The sequence below is a fragment of the Chiloscyllium punctatum genome, chromosome 31 (assembly GCF_047496795.1).
Source record: "Chiloscyllium punctatum isolate Juve2018m chromosome 31, sChiPun1.3, whole genome shotgun sequence".
In the NCBI taxonomy this organism is placed as follows: domain Eukaryota; kingdom Metazoa; phylum Chordata; class Chondrichthyes; order Orectolobiformes; family Hemiscylliidae; genus Chiloscyllium; species Chiloscyllium punctatum.
In genome coordinates, this window is record NC_092769.1 from 45,337,881 (window position 1) to 45,354,241 (window position 16,361).

The 16,361-nt window shown below is 45.6% G+C and overlaps 1 long non-coding RNA gene across 1 annotated transcript in view; it reads left to right on the forward strand.

Moving 5' to 3' along the window:
- LOC140456821 (uncharacterized) overlaps nt 1-16,361 on the forward strand; it is a 41,056-nt gene continuing 24,695 nt past the window's right edge. Inside the window, exons 1-5 of the long non-coding RNA XR_011953158.1 lie at nt 1-101; nt 2,873-2,955; nt 5,453-5,560; nt 8,669-8,777; nt 13,812-13,918. This is a non-coding gene — a long non-coding RNA (uncharacterized lncRNA). The remainder of the gene's footprint in view (nt 102-2,872; nt 2,956-5,452; nt 5,561-8,668; nt 8,778-13,811; nt 13,919-16,361) is intronic.

Consider the following 16,361-nt stretch of genomic DNA (forward strand, 5'->3'; position numbering starts at 1 on the left):
GTGATCATTGCCAAAGCCCTGCTGCCTGTGGAGAGGGTGATGTTTGACTTTCTTGTACAGCTGCAGTTTGTGTGGTGAAGGTGCTCCCACAATGTGGTTGGGTAAGAGACATTACAGAGTATTCATTACAGCAACAGACATTTGAAGATAATGTTCAAATCAAGAACAGTTTGTAGTTTTATTATCCTGCTTATAATTTCATAAAAATATTATTGGGAACTTTAGACATAAGGCCAGAGAAGGATGATATTAGGTCAGGTGACCAAAAGCATTGCCAAATAAGCAGGTTTTGAGGAATGTCTTAAAGGGGGAAAGCAGACCTGTGAGGTTTTAGCTGCGAATTTCAGACCTTGTTGCTTTGGCAACTGTAAAAGCAGCCACACAGGTGAAGTAATGAATTAACAGGTCATTGAGCGTCTCGAACAGAATGGGTTGTCGAGGTCTCAAAGGGTGTGAGATGCAGCGAGCTAGGGATGATCACAACCAGGAATTAAATCAAGAGTGAGAATTTTAAATTGAGGGATGTGGGCCGGATGCTGGCAGGTGAGACTAGATTGGGTTGGGATATCTGGTCAGCATGGATGGGTTAGATTGAAGGGTCTGTTTCAAAGCTGTACGTCTCTGTGGCTCTATGTTGTTGATTATGAATAGGAGCCTTTTGATGGAAGAACAAGTTTTGGTACGAGGGATTACTTGGGCAGCAGAGATTTAGTTTTTCTTGAGATTACAGGGAGGTTGAATGTGGGAAGCTGGCCAGGAGTATGTTTGGATAATGAAGTCTGGAGATAACACAAGGTGGATGAGAGTATATGAGCTGAGACAAGGGTGGAATCAGCGAGAATTAGTGATCTTGGAGTGGGACTGGGCTGTCACCCTCCCCTCGCCTCTGGGATTCAGCTTGTTGTCAGGTTGTGAATCAGGGCGGTAACACAATCGGGAGCTGAGTGGCCCTGGTGGAGCCTAAAATGAGTGTCACTCAGCTGGCTGTTGCTGAGCAGCTGCTGCTTGGTAGCCCTGTTGATGACATCTTCCATCACTTTACTGCTGATCGAGTGTGGACTGATAGATGGAAATTGGCTGGGTTGGATTGCCCTGTGTTTTTGTGTTGAACATCCCAGGGCAATGTTCCACGTTGTTGGTCGATGTCAGTGCAGGAGCGGTACGTGACTTGGTGGGTGGCAAGTTCTGGAGCACAATCTATCAGTGTTATTGCCAGAATGTTAGCAGGACCCATAGCCTTTGCACTACTGAACCGTTTCCTGATGTTATTCAAACTCAACCGAACTGGTATAAAACTCACATCTATGATGTTGGAAACCACTGGAGAAGGCTGAGATGGATCATCCCACTTTGCACTTCTGGCTGAAGATTGCAGCAAATGCTGTCATCTTATCTGGTGCGTGGATGTGTGAGGCCCCTCCATCAGTAAGGGTGGGGATATCTGTGATGCTTCCTTCAGTGATTTGTTTAATTGTCCATCACCGTTCACAACTGGGTGTGGCAGAACTGCAGAGCTCTGATCTGTTCCATTGGATGTAGGATCACTTAGCTCTGTTGCTTGCTGCTGATGCTGTTTGATATGCAGGTAGTTCTGTTTGGTAGCTTCACCAGGTTGGCACTTCATTTTTAGGTCTGTCTGGTGCTGCTCATGGCATGCCCTCCTTTCCTGTCCATTGTGATGGGTGAGAGCAGGATTTACAAACCCATGAGATTACAGATTGTGCTGGAGTACAGTTCTGCTGCTGTTGATGTCCCACAGTGCCTCAGAGAGATCCAGTTTGAGATCCTACACCTCTTCGAAGTCTGTCCCAATTAGAACGATTATAGTGTCACTCAACACAATGGAGGTTTTTCTCAACTTTAAGGCAAGACTTTGTCTCCAAAAGGAATGTGTGATGGTCGCTCGTACTGATACTGTCATGGCCAGATGGATCTGCCGCTGGTCAATTCATAACAATGGGATCAAGTATGTTTTACACTCTTGTTGGTTCCCTCACCACCCGCTGTAGACTCAGTTGAGCAGCTATACCCTTTAGGACCTGGCCAGCTCAGTCAGTAATTCTGTTGCAGAGCTCGTCTCAATTGTGAACATTGAAATCCTGTACCCAGAGTGCGTTTGACACCATTTTATTGCCTCAGTGCTTCCTCCAAATGTTGTTCAACATGAAGGAGAAGTGATTCATCAGCCAAGGGAGGACGGGACGTGGTAATCAGCAGGAGCCATGAGACTTCCTGGTCTCCGGAGTCAATGCTGAGTACTCCCAGGGCAAATCCTCCCTCTCTGTACACCACCTCTGCCTGATCTGTCCTGCTGGTGGGACCCGGACATATCCAGAGATTTCAGGAGAAAGTGAAGACTGCAGATGCTGGAGATCAGAGTCAAGAGTCTGGTGCTGGAAAAGCTCAGCAGGTCAGGCTGATGAAGGGCTTAGGCTCGAAACGTCGATTCTCCTTCTCCTCGGATGCTGCCTGACCTGTTGCGCTTTTCCAGCACCACAATCTCAATATCTTGGGATGGTGATGGTGGTGTCTGGTCATTGTCTGTAAGGGTTGATTTCATGAGTATGACTATGTCAGGCTGTTCCTTGATTGGTCTGTGAGACAGCTCTGCACATTTTGGCCCCAAAATCCAGATATTAGTCTGGAGGACGTTGCACCATCGAGAGGGCTGATTCTGTGGTTGTATTAAATGGTGCCTTGTTAGATGCCGAGTGGTCCATCCAGTTTCATTCCTTTGTTGAGACTTTGCAGTGATTAATACAGTGAGTCGCTGCCTGGGCCACTGTCAGATTGGCAGGACGTTTTTCGCCATTGACAATGGTTCTATGGAGATCAGGAGATTCCTAATTCGTTATTTTTTTCTTGAATTCAGATTCCACCACCTGCCAATATGGGATTCGAACCAGGACTTCAGTCGTTTGTTTTAATATTTTGGATAAAGGTTAAATACATTAGGTTTGTACACTCACTTTGAATATCACTAACCCTGGTTTTGTTTCTTTGTGAAACACTGTCCATCATCCTGTCTCCTCCATCCTTCTCTCCAACAATGAGTGAGGAGCACATGGAGTTTCTCTGTCACTAAGACTGAGATAATCCGATCTGCTGCTTCCCTCCCTCCCACTAGCCCGCCAAGCCAAGCTGCGTCACGTAGTGTTCCTGGTTTTTGTCCTAAACTTATATCTTCCTCCAGTCTCTTGTCAAGCCTTATCAGAGCTCACCTTGACCCTTTAACCTAATCTCACTAAACGACAGACTTTCCAACTCTCTTTCCTCCTCCTCCTCATCAGTCCCCCTCACCGATTCACAGATATTGTTCCTTGTTCTGTCTTTTCTGGTTCCGTCCTTCTCTCCCTAAATCCTGCTACATCTCCACTCTCCCTTTCCTTTCTGAATTCCTTGCATTTGGTGTCCTTAGTCCCTTCTGTATCTCATGTGCATACTGCCAGGAGGTGACCTTGTGCAAAAGTGCCATGTTGGGTTTCACATGTACACTGACGATGCCCAGCTCTCCCTCCCCATCATCCCTCCCAACTACTCCACTGTTATTCAGTTATTAAACTGCTTATCACATTCCCACTACTCGATTAGGTGCAGTTTCCTCCAATAAAACATTGTAATGGTTAAACCCGTTGCCGGACAAATTCCTTCCCCTTAATGCTGAGCCTCTCCCTCTCACTGGGAACTATGCAGCAGAACTACACTCTTCACAGTATTGCAGTTATATCTGACCCCAAGCTGACCTTCTGATTAGACATCCACACAATCCCAAACACCAGGAATTCCAAACCGTTGCTTGTCTCCTCTTCACCCCAGCTCCATTGCTACTGAAACCCCTTACCGTGTCTGTGTTGCCTTAAACGTGACAAATCCGAAACAGATCCCTTGATTCTGTGACTGACTCAGAATCTGGTTTCAGACTCCCCTCTCAGTGTTTGCCCTCAGACACATTATTATTTATTCTGTCAAACCCCTTAAGAATCTGGTGGTGGGTCTGATTGTAGGTGATGGAATGATGGCAGAGGATGATGTGTTGTATCTGGGTGGAAAGTCAGGACTGGGGGTGGGGGCGGGGGGTGTTCTATCCTTGTTGCAGTTGGAGGTGTGGGTTTCAAAGGCAGAGGTGCGGGAAGTGGAGGAGATACATTGGATGGTATTGACCATATGGGAGGGGAAATTGCAGTCCTTGAAATACGGGGCCATTTGGTCTGTTCTGGCCTCACTGGAACACTGCAGTAAGCATAAGACAGAGATGTTGGCCAGGGAACAGACTCATATGTTAAAGTGGTAGACAGCTGGAAGCTCGGGATCTGTTTTTGCAGCAGAACGTGGATCATCAGTCGCCATTTCTGCCACCTCCACTGAGATGCTGCCAGACACAGGTTCCTGTCCCCTCCATTAACAGCTATGCACCCTCCCAGCCAGATCGTAATCCACTCCTTTGTCTTTCCAAATGTTCTGGTCTCTCTTTTGGTTCTTTCCCTGCCTATTATTTACTCTTTAACCCCTATCTCCTTCAGTACAAAGATGTGCAGGTTGGTTGAATTGGCTAAGCTAAACTTCCCATAATGCTCAGGAATGTGTAGGTTAGGTTCATTAGTCAGGAGAACTATACAGTAATATGTCAGGGGAATTGGTCTGGATGGGATACCCTTCGGAGAGACGCTGTGGAGCCTTTGGGCCGAATGGTCTGTTTCCACACTGTCAGAATTCTAATTTTCCCAGCTCCCATCGGATCTGAGGAAGGGCCACTGGACAGATTTCTGTTCCCACATGCTGCCAGACCTGCTGAGCTTTTCCAGCACCTTCTGCTTGTTGTTCCTGATTCACACCATCCATACACAGTCCAGGTTTGATTCAGACAGGGGGAGGATCCCACCACTGACCTCACAATGGGGTCCAGCTGATTGGTGGAAGCTTCGGACCAATAGGAAAAAATGGTGGGACTGGTGGACCAAGTGGAACCAGCTGGTCATCCAAACAATGGGAGTGAATGAGGGGCGTGGCTAGTGGGATGACACGTCACCAGTAACTCTGCCTGTGCAGTGCCACGTGACTCGGCCGTCGGTGAATGTGGGAGACGCAAACAGGGAAGGGGAGATTGGCCTCAGAGACAGGGAGATAATGAGTCACTTTAGACTGGGAAGTTTTAATTACACACTGCGTGGTTCGTAAGTCTGAATTAGCAACTCTTAATCCAGCGTTTGCAGCAGATGGGAAAATGGCTGCGGCCCTCAGGCGGTGAAAGGTCCTGGGATATGGCCGCCATTTTTATTGGGGGTAAGGTACAGTGAGGCGTATGTGCATGTCCCCTTCCTACGATTTGGGGGGTGGGGGGGGCATGCAACTTGAAGAGAGGCATTTACACATCAAGCACATACCAAGAAAAAAGTATGTCTTTATATTCTTCCTGCACTGACTGAGAGTTTTGTTTTGTGAATTCATTTCATAGGATATTAAATCAGAATAATTGAGCCTGGGATCTCAAAATCAAGTTTTTACAGTCAATGGAGTCATCAGGATCTGAATATCATTGGTATTTAACTGTGGAAGGAGAAAGGTTTGTCTGTTCTGTTTGTGAAAAAATATCTCCAATATTTTTGTTAAGCAGAAAGATGTACAAATTCATGGTTGGATCATCCTTTGGGTGTGTGCTCTGTTCTGGGCCCTGCAGCTGAGGAAGGAGGTATTAGCCTGAGAGGGAGCACAGATTTATCCAAATTCTCTTTGTAAGAACTCTCAAATTTAGACCCAATCACCCACTTCATGATGTTAACCTGTAAACTTCATATTTTCAATTACCTGCAAACTTCCCATTAAAAGTCCTTTTGGACTCAAATTCCAGTACCTTTTCAGGTGGAATGTTCCAGCTTCTGACAACTGTCTGTTCATTCAGAAACTGCTGAGGTCCATGTTGACTCTGGGGTTACAAAGGGCTGAGCTGAAAGATGAGGTGCTGTCCCTGAGCTCCCATTGAGATGCATTAGAACAGTCCAGGAGGCTGAGGGCAGTGTAGGTGTGAGCAGACAATGAAAATGACAGGGCTGCACTGTGAGGGCTGCTTGGCTCAATGAGAGTGTTCTTGAGTTGGGTGTAAACAGACTGATGTGAGATAGGGAGAAGGTGAAGCTGAAACTCAGTTTTAGTTCAGGCCGTTCAGAAATTCACATGGTCCCAATGTGAACAGCCAGTTTTTAAGTGTTACCTGCGGAGTACTTGTTAACAGTTTTTAAAGTACTTTTCCTGAGGGCAGTTGAGAGTTAACCACATTGCTGTGGGTCTGGAGTCACATGTAGGCCAGACCAGGTGAGGATGACCTTTTCCTTCCCTACAGGACATTAGTGAACCAGATGGGTTTTCTTACAATCAACAATAGTTTCATGGTCATCATTCTCCTTTCCATTCTAGATTGTATTGAATTCCGATGCTGCCATCAGCCATGTTGGGATTCTATCCGTAATCCTCGGAACATTGCACATGTCACTTATCTGGCAGGAATACCATTAAGCCATTGCCTCCCTTTTTAGCAATGTTTAAAAGAAAGTTCCATCATTCTACGTGTACAATGTGAGATAAAATATTGCAACGTCCATGTGTCAGCCTCTCCAAAAGGTCAATCAACAGAAATTTGTTTGGGAGTGAAATATTTCACTTTTGGTGGTGGTGGGGGGGGTGTTTATGAAACAAAAATGAATCCAAATAAAAATCTTATGCCACGGACATGTAATTTCTGAAGCCGAAGGGCGATTACAGAGACAGGGAGGGTTGTGGGGCCAGAGGGGGACTGTTGTCCAAACATCACTGTGGTGTACATGGACTGCAGCATTTCAGGGAGGCGGTTAACCACCACTTTCTCCAAGACAAGTAAAGGTGGCCAATGAATACTGGTCTGGGCATCAAAGGCATACCCCCAGTGAATAAAACCAAGCAGTGACCTCTCTGAGCTGACTTGCTGTGAAGTTAAAAACCTCTCTGGAAATGGAGTGGGCAGAGAAGAAAAACAGAGATATTTCACAGCTGTCCTCAGAGAGACCTCACTCTTGGAAGTACTCAGAGCCGGGGATCAGCTCAGTGAGTTTCAGTCTCTTCAAATATCAATCTTAGTCGGTTTTATTTTATTAAATCTACAATAGTGAGTCAGGTGAGGATTTCTTTTTAATGTCTTATGGTCTCTTGATTAAATGTTTAAGATATAAAACTTAAGCATTAAGTTATTCTCGGGCAGTATTTTTCGAGCAGTAAGACTGTACCTTTGTCTTGGTCTGTAGATTGTTAAGGTGGAGAGATAGCCTGTTGTAGAGTGGCGTGCTGTTCCTGTCGGATGTGGGAGATTAGGGAGAGTTTCGATGACCCTGATGAGTATGCCTGCAGGAAGTGTGATTGCAAATCCTATTGGATCGCATGGATTGGTGGAGGAGTGATTAAAGGCAGTGAGGAATTGACAGGAGCTGAGGGGTGTGATAGGTGGCAGTCTCAGGAATGCAGGATACTGCAGATACTGTCAGGTAGATGGGTTACCTCCAGGAAAGCTAGGAGGGGTAGGTCGGTACTGCAGGAGTCTCCTGTGGCTATCCCCATCTCAGACAAGTATACTGTTTTGGAAAATGAAGGTGGTAATAGACTTTCACGGGAAAGTCGCACTGACAGTCAAGTTACTGGTACTGAGACTGGCTTCGAACATAATGTGAGGTATATCCAGTTCCACAGGATCGATGGTGATAGGGGACTCTCTAGTCAGGGACACAGTCTGCCGTTTCTGCTGACAGTGAGACATCAGAATGGGGTGGTGCTGCCCTGGTGCCAGTGTCAAGGATGTCTCACAGAGGGAGCAGAATATTCTCAAAAGGGAAAATAACCAGTGGGAGGACATTGTATATTGGTACCAATGGCATAGGAAGGGGAAAGCATGGGGTCCTGACGAGCAGGGAGATTTGCTCGTGCCACTCCGCAGGCATTAAACCAGTGAGGGAGTCGGGGTAATCCTAAAGAGAGAGTGAGAAAAGAGGTGAGTCTGAGGCTGGTACTGTTCACCAGTCAGACTGTCAAGGCAGGCAAGAGCAAGTCACAGAATGAGGTGCGACGGACCGGTTGCACTGCATTTATTTCAGTGCAAGAAACCTGACAGGTCAGGCAGGTGGGCTCAGGGTATGGTTTTGAACATGGCACTGGGATATTACCACAATTACAGAAGCATCACTCAGAGATGGACAGGACTAACAGCTTAATGTTCCAGGGTATAGATGCTATAGCGAGGATAGAAAGTGGCCAACAGAGCAGGGAGAGAGGTGTTTTTGATTAGGGATAACATTATGGCTGGGCTTCGGGAGGATATTCCTGGGAGTACCTCCAGGCATGTTATTTGGTTGGTACTGAGAAATAAGAAAGGGATGACCATCTTACTGGGATTGTATTATAGATTCTCTCCCAATAGTCAGCGGGGAATTGAGACACAATTTTACCGAGAGATCTCAGTTATCTATAAGAACAATATGGATACAATGATAAGTGGTTTTAACTTTACCAACATGGCCTCGGAGTGCTGTAGTGTTTAGGGCTTGGATGGAAAGGTATTTGTTCAGTGTGTACGAGAACATTTCAGATTCAGTTTGTAGGATGTACCTACTAGAGAAGGAACAAAACCTGACCTGTTTTCTTTATTCATTCACAGGATGAGGCAGTCACTGGCTCGGCCAGCATTTATTGCTGCGTTTACCCAGAGGGCGGATAAGAGTCAACCCCGTTGCTATAGGTCTGGAGTTCCATGCAGACCAGACCAGGTAAGGATGGCATTTTTCCTTCCCTAAAGGTCGTGAGTGAACCACATTGGTTTTTCCAACAATTGACAATGGATTCCTTGTCGTCACTAGGTTTTTTTTCCCAGATATTTATTGAATTCACGTTCCAAAATCTGCCGTGATGGGATTCAAACCCGGGTCCCCAGAACGTTATCTGGGTCTCTGGATTAAGTGTCTAGCGATAATTTCACTCCGTCATCAGGACATGAGGCAGGGTGAGTGACTGAGGTATCAGTGGGGCAGCACATCAGCACCAAAGATCGCACAGTATTGTGGCTCAGTGGTTAGCGCTGCTTCCTCAGCACCAGGGACCTGGGTTTGATTCCAGCCTCGGGCGACTGTCTGTGTTGGAGTAGGCACATTCTCCCCAGTGTCTGTAAGGGTTTCCTTCGGGTGTTCCAGTTTGCTCCCACAGTCTAAAGATGTGTAGTTTAGTTGGATGAACCATGTTAAATTTCCCATAGTGTCTCGATGCAGTATATGAGGTTTTGGGATGTGCAGGCATATCTCTGCTTGATGTGAAAAGATCCTTTTGGGGTTTTGGACAGAAGTCAGAGGGAGGTGTGGCCGCATGTTTTACATCTCCCATGGCGGTAAGGGAGGGTCAAGGGTTTGGAGCGTGGGTTGGTGGGAGGGTGTGGACCGAACAAGGAAGGCTCAGAAGGAATGGTCTCTGCGGAACACAGATAGAGGTAGGGAGGGAAATCTGCCTCTAGTGGTGTGGTCTGACTTTAGGTAGCAGAAATAACAAAGGTGAATGCGCTGTATCTGGAGATTAGTGGGGTAGAAGGTGAAGACCGCAGGGTTATATTCTTTATTGTGGCTGGAGGGGTGGGGTAAAGGCGGAGCTGCAGGAAGTGGAGGGTATGTGTTGGAGGGCATTGTTGATCAAGTCAGAGGAAAATTATGGTCCTTGAAGTAGGCCTTTCTGGGATGTCCTGGAATAGGATCCAAAGAGATTAAACAAATATATCACAGACAAAAGATTAACTGGACCAGAGAATAGGACCCCTTAAAGGTCAACAAGGCTGTCTATGGAACCACAGGGGGTGTGAAAGATATGCAAATATTTCACGTCATTTTTACTGGTGAAGTATAAGGAAGCTCGAGAGTTTGGAGAAATAAACAGTGATAACTTGAAAAGTGTCCATGTTACAGAGGAGGTGGGACTGGATGTCTTAAATCGCATCAAGGTGGATAAAGCCCTGGAACCTGATCAGGTGTATCCTGGAACTTTCTGGAAATCTAGGGAACTGATTGTTGGGCCTCTCCTGAGGTATTTGTATCATTGATAGCGACAGGTGAGGTGCCATTATTTTTAAAAGGTGGTAAGGAGGGGCCATAGAACAAGAGAACAGTGAGCCTGAAGTCAGTGGCAGGCAAGTTGTTGGAAGGGATTCTGAGGGACAGGATATCCATCTGTTTGGAAAGGTAAGGAATGATCAGGGAGAGTCAATGTGACTTTGTACATGCACAATTGTGTCTCACTAACTTGAGTGAGTGTTTTGAAGTGACAAAGAAAATTGATTAAGCCAGGCGTTGAATGTTGTTTATATGGACATTCAACAAGGTTCCACAAAGCAGACTGGTTCGCAGGGTTAGATAACATGGAATGAAGGGAGAACAAGCCATTACAAAACTGCCTTGAAGGTAGGAGACAGAGGATGATGATGGAGAGTTGCTTTGTGGACTGGAGGCCTGTGAGCAGCAATGTGCTGCAAGGATGGATATTGGTCCCTTAAATAAATGACTTGGATGTGAATATATGAGGTTTACAGAAGACACCAAAATTGGAGGTGTAGTGTACAATGAAGAAAGTTAGTTCAGAATACAACAGGATCTTGATCAGATGAGCCATTGGAGCAAGGAATGGCAGACGGAGTTCAATTTAGATAAATGTGAGCTGTTGTATTTTGGAAAGGCAAATCAGGGCAGGACTTATACACTTAATGGTAAAGTCCTGGGGAACATTGCTGAACAAAGAGACCTTGGAGTGCAGGTTCCTAGTTCCTTGAAAGTAGAGTCACAGGGAGGCGGGGTACTGAATGCAGCATTTGGTACGCTCCCCGTTATTGGTCAATGCATTGAACGCAGCTGTTGTGATGTCATATTGTGGCTGGACAGGGCACTGATTACAGCTCTTCTGGAATTCTGTTTTCAGTTCAAATCTCCTTGTTCTTGGAATAAAGTTGAGAAAGTTGAAAGGGTTCAGAAAACATTTGCAAGGATTTTGCCAGGGTTGGACGGTTTGAGCTTATTGGGCAAGGCTGAATAGGTTGGGACTATTTTCCCTGGAGAGTTGGAGGCTGAGAAGTGATCTTATAAAATCATGAAGGGCGTGGATAAAGTGAGCAGTCAGGGACTTTTTCCCAAGTTCGGTGGGTCCAGAACTAGAGGGCACAGGCTTAAGGTGAGAGGGAAAAGGTTTAAAAGGGATCTAAGGGGCATCTTGTTCATGTTGAGGGCATTGCAAATATGGAATGAACTGCCAGAGGAAGGGGTGGAGGCTAGTACAATTGCAGCATTTAAAAGGCATCTGATTGGGTACATGAAGAGGAAGGATTTAGAGGGATACGGGTGAACCGCTGGCAAATGGGACTCCATTAATGCTCTCCGTTATTGGTCAATGCATTGAATACAGAAGCTGGGATGTCATATTGTGGCTGGACAGGACATTGATTAAGCCACTTCTGGAATTCTGTTTTCAGTTTGAATTACTCTGTTCTGGGAAGGATGTTATGAAACTTGAAAAGGTTTGGACAAGATTTACAAAAACGTTGCCAGGATTGGAGGATTTGGGCTACAGGGAGAGGCTGAATAGGCTGGGGCTATTTTCTCTGGACAGTCAAAGACGGAGAGGTGACTTCATGGAGATTTATAAAATCACGAGGGGTGTGAATAAGGTGAGCAGCCGGGGTCCGATTTCCTCAGGTTAGGTGGGTCCAAAACTAGAGCACCTGGGTTTAAGTTGAGAGGGAAAACAATTTAAAAGGGATCTAAATGGCAACGTTTTTAAGCTGAGTGTGGTGTGTGTATGGGAGGGGCTACCAGATGAAGTAGTGGAGGCTGATAAAATCACAACATCTAAAAGGCTTCCAATTGGGTACATGAATAGGAAGGGTTTTGATGGATACAGGCCAATAGCTGGTAAATGGCAATCCATTAGTTTAGTATTCCTTGTTGGCACGGACGAATTGGACTGAAGGTCTGTTTCTTTGATCTTAATAAATTAAGATTCATTCCTCTCTTTTGCAGAGAGCTAGCTGAAGCACAGATAATTATCCTTGGAGCTGAGAAGGTGAAGCAGTGATTTCGATCTGGTGCAGATTTGGTTCCAAGGTCTTGAATTTGCAGAGAGAGCAATTGTTCACACTGTCACAATTTTTAGTAACTACTTTCAAGTAATTGGCAAATAATACAAGGTGAAAATGTGAACTCTATTTTATTCAGTAAGTTCTGAGCATCTGGAACAGTCTGAACGACACAGATTCAGCAGGTATTCTGAAGCAGACTTAGAATTTTACTTTTTTAGGAAAGATTTGGGGGGCTGAGGGGACTTGGGACAGATTTGCAGCATCTCCAGAGGGAGAGAGTACAGCCCCAATGGGCTGACTAGCCCCAGGCCCTGTGCTCTTTGATACTGTCCCATTCACTGTGAATGATGAAGCTCATCCCAGGGCAGAGAGAGGGATTAGCCCTCCACTCTCATCACAATGGGGCCCGGCTGATTGACGGCAGCTCCAGACCAATGCGAGGAGAATCTGTGTGGTCCTGCAGCCAATGGGATTGAATGAGGGGTGTGGCCAGCAAGACAACACATGTCCATGAGCTGTGCAGGTGCAGTGTCACTGGGTGGGGGTGGGAGAGACAGCAGAGACTGGGACAGAGGCTGTGGGACCTGAATTACAAACTCCCGGTAAATTAAAACCAAAAGAGCTGCGGAAGATGTAAATCAGAAACAACAACCAGGAGGTTCTGGAAAAGCTCGGCAGGTCTGGCAGTATCTGTGAAGAGAAATCAGAGTTAAAGTTTCAGACTCAGTGTCCCTTCCACAGAACAGATATTACTGAGAAAAAAAGGTCAGTTTATGTGCAGAAGGTAGTGTGGGGGGAGGATAAAAGGAGTAAAGGATAGGTGGGGATAGAGTGAGAAGAGTGGTTGGATAAAGGAGTGGATAACGATCTGGCTGGGGGAGGGTCATTAGCTGTTAATGGAGACTGTTAGTGGCTAACCATAGGTAGTGTGTAATGGCAGGCTGTGAGAACGAGGCCTGGTGTGTGGGGTAGGGGGCTATGACATGAGGTTGTGAACTTATGGTTAGCCACTAACTGTCTCCATTGTAAGCTGTTGCCCACCTATATCACTCCACGATTGGAGCTGCCGAGGACACAAACTTTGGAATATCTTCCCTAAACCCCTCTGTCCGCCTTAAATATGCATCTAAAAATCGTTCTCTTTAATCAACGTTTCCATCATTCGTGAAGCATTTTAGGAGATTTGCCAATGTGAAAGGCTCCATACAATGCAGGTAGTCGTTGTTATTGTCTGACATCAGGAGAAACAGGGATGAGCCCTCTCTCTCTCTCTGAGACCTGATGAACAACAAAAGCAGGAAGCACTGAGCATGCTCCAGCCCACAATGGGCCTCGGATTATTGATGTCAGCGCAGGACCAATAAGAGTTGGGGAACGGGGCTCGAGGTGCTAGTTGGTCCTTCAACCAATCGGAGTGAATGAGGGGCGGGGCAATACTCAACCATGTCATAAACTTCACTGGCAGCACAGTGTTGTTGTGACCAAGGCATTGGAAATGTGTGAAGGTGAAGGGCAGGGGAAAGGAAAGACATATTGACCAGGAAGAGAACGAAATTTTCATAGTATGTGATGAGAGGTTTTACAGAACTTAGTGCACATTGTAAAACACAAATTTGAAAATCCCAAATTCTGCACCATTTTCCCTCCCTATAATGCATTTTGCACTCCCTGAAATATCAACTGTGTGTTTCTCCCTCCACAGATACCAGTGATCAATGCCAAAGCCCCATTGCCTATAGAGAAGGTGATGTTTGACTTCCTTGTACAGCTGCAGTTCGTGTGGTGAAGGTGTTCCCACAATGTGTTTGGGTAAGAGCTGTTATAGATTATTCACTCAGCGACAGTGAAGAGTTGACAATGTGTGTGCAAATCATCAACAGTTTTTTTTTAATCATATTTATAATTCCACAGAAATACTATTGAGAACTTCTGACATAAGGCCAAAGATGGGGATATTAGGTCAGGTGATCAAAAGAATTGCCAAATAAGCAGGTTTTCAGGAATACCTTTGAAGGAGGGAAGCAGGTCTGAGGCAGTTAGGGTGGGAATTCCAGACCGTGTTGCCTTGGCAACAGTAGAAACAGCCAGACCAGTGAAGCAATGAATAAACACATCGTTGGGAGTCTGAAAGAAAATGAGTTGTCAGGGTTTCACAGGTTGTGTGGTGCAGGGAGACAGGGATGTTCACAGCCAGGAATTACATCAAGGGTGAGAATTTTAAATTGTTGCTTGTTAATAGGAGCCTTTTGATAGATCAACAAGTTTTGGTACAAGTGAGCACTTGGGCAGTAGGGTTTTAGATAACTCTCGAGATTACATGTAAGTTGAATGTGGGAGGCTGGCCAGGAGTGTGTTTGGATAATGAAGTCTGGAGATAACACAGGGATGGACGAGTGTTTCAGTAAATGAGCTGAGACTAGGGTGGAGTTGGGTGATGTCACTGATGTAGGAATAGTGCTTTTGGAGTTGGGCTGCTCCTCCTCCTCATCACCCCCCTCCCCAATTCACAGATATTGTTCCTTGTTCTACCTGTCTGTCTTTTCTAGTTATGTCCGTCTCTCCCATTCTGCTACAAACTAATATTTGAACCCAACATTGTTTGAAAAACCTACTCCATCCTGACTCTCCCTTTCCTTTCTGAATTCCTTGTATTTGGTGTCCCTTAAGGATCTCTCCTCGGTCCCTCCTGTTTCTCACCTACATACTGCCAGGAGGTGACATTGTCCAAAAGCACCGTGTTAGGTTTCACATGGACACTGACAATGCCCAGCTCTCCCTCCCCATCATCCCTCTCCATTACTCAGTTATCAAACTGCTCATCACACTCCCACTACGGGATTGGCTGCAATTTCCTGCAACGGAACGTTGTAATGGTTAAACCCATTGCCTTCAGTTGCTATTACAAATTACTTTCCCTGACTGCTGAGCCCCTCCCTCTCCCTGGGAACTGTCTGAGACAGAACCACACTCTTGACACTATTGCTGTCATATCTGACCCCAAGGTGACCTTCTGATCAGACATCTACACAATTACAAACACCAGGAATTACAATCTCTTAAAATGTTGCTTGTCTCCACCTCACCCCAGCTCCATTGCTACTGAAACCCCTGACCCGTGTCGGTGTTGCCTTAAACTTGATGTATCCAAAACAGAACCCGTGATTCTGTGACTGACCCAGAATCTGGTTCCAGACTCCCTCATGTTGGGAAACATCCTCCCATTGTTTACCCTGTCAAACTCCTTAAGAATCCTACATGTTACAATGAGATCCCCTCTCGTTCTTCCCAAATCCAGTGAGTAAAGTCCCAACTTCTTCAGCCTTTTCTTTAAAGATAATCCCTGCAAACCAGGATTCATCCCAGTCAATCGTCTGTGAAATGCCTCTGATGGAATGATGTATTTCCTTAAATAAAGGTACCAAAACTTCTGTCATTACTCCAGATGTGGTCTCACTCGCACTTTATAAAGTTCCTCTCAGGTATATACTCCAAACAACTCCCTTTAAACTTGCACAGATGTTGTTGGAAATGCTCAGTAGGTCATGCAGCATCCGTGAAGAAAAATCAGTTAAAGTTTCGGTCTGGTCACCCTTCCTCAGATACGTTAACTCTAATTTCTTTTCACAGATGCTGCTAGACCTGCTGAGCTTTTCCAGAAACTTCTGTTTCTCTTCCTGGTTTACAGCATCTTCAGTTGGTTCGGTTTTCATATCCTTTAAACTTGCCATCTCTCTTCTAGAATTTGTCATTTCCTCCTTGGAAAAAAGATTCACATTTGTTTGGACTCCCCTACCCTGAGAAAAAAAGAAACCATGACTAGTCACCCTATCATTGCTCCTCATAATTTTATAAAGTTCGATAAAGCCACCGAAAGTGTCCAGTGCTGCAGGGAAATAGCCTCAGCCTATTCAGCCTCTCCCTATGGTTCAAATGTTCCAATACTGGCAACACCTTGGAAAAACTTTTCTGAACTCTTCCAAGTTTCCCAACATCTTTCCTGGAACAGGGAGACTGGATTTGAAAGCAGTCTGGGGATTCCAAAAGTGGCCGAGCTAATACGCTGTACAACCGAAACATGATGTCCCAACTCCTATACTCAATGCACTGTTCAATGACAGCTAGCATACCGCACACCACCTTCACCGACCTGTCTACCTTCAACCACACTTTCAAGGAACTATCAACCCACACTGCACGGTCTGTTTGTCTGTCAACACTTCCCAGGAACTTGTCATTAAGAGGTTAAGTCCTA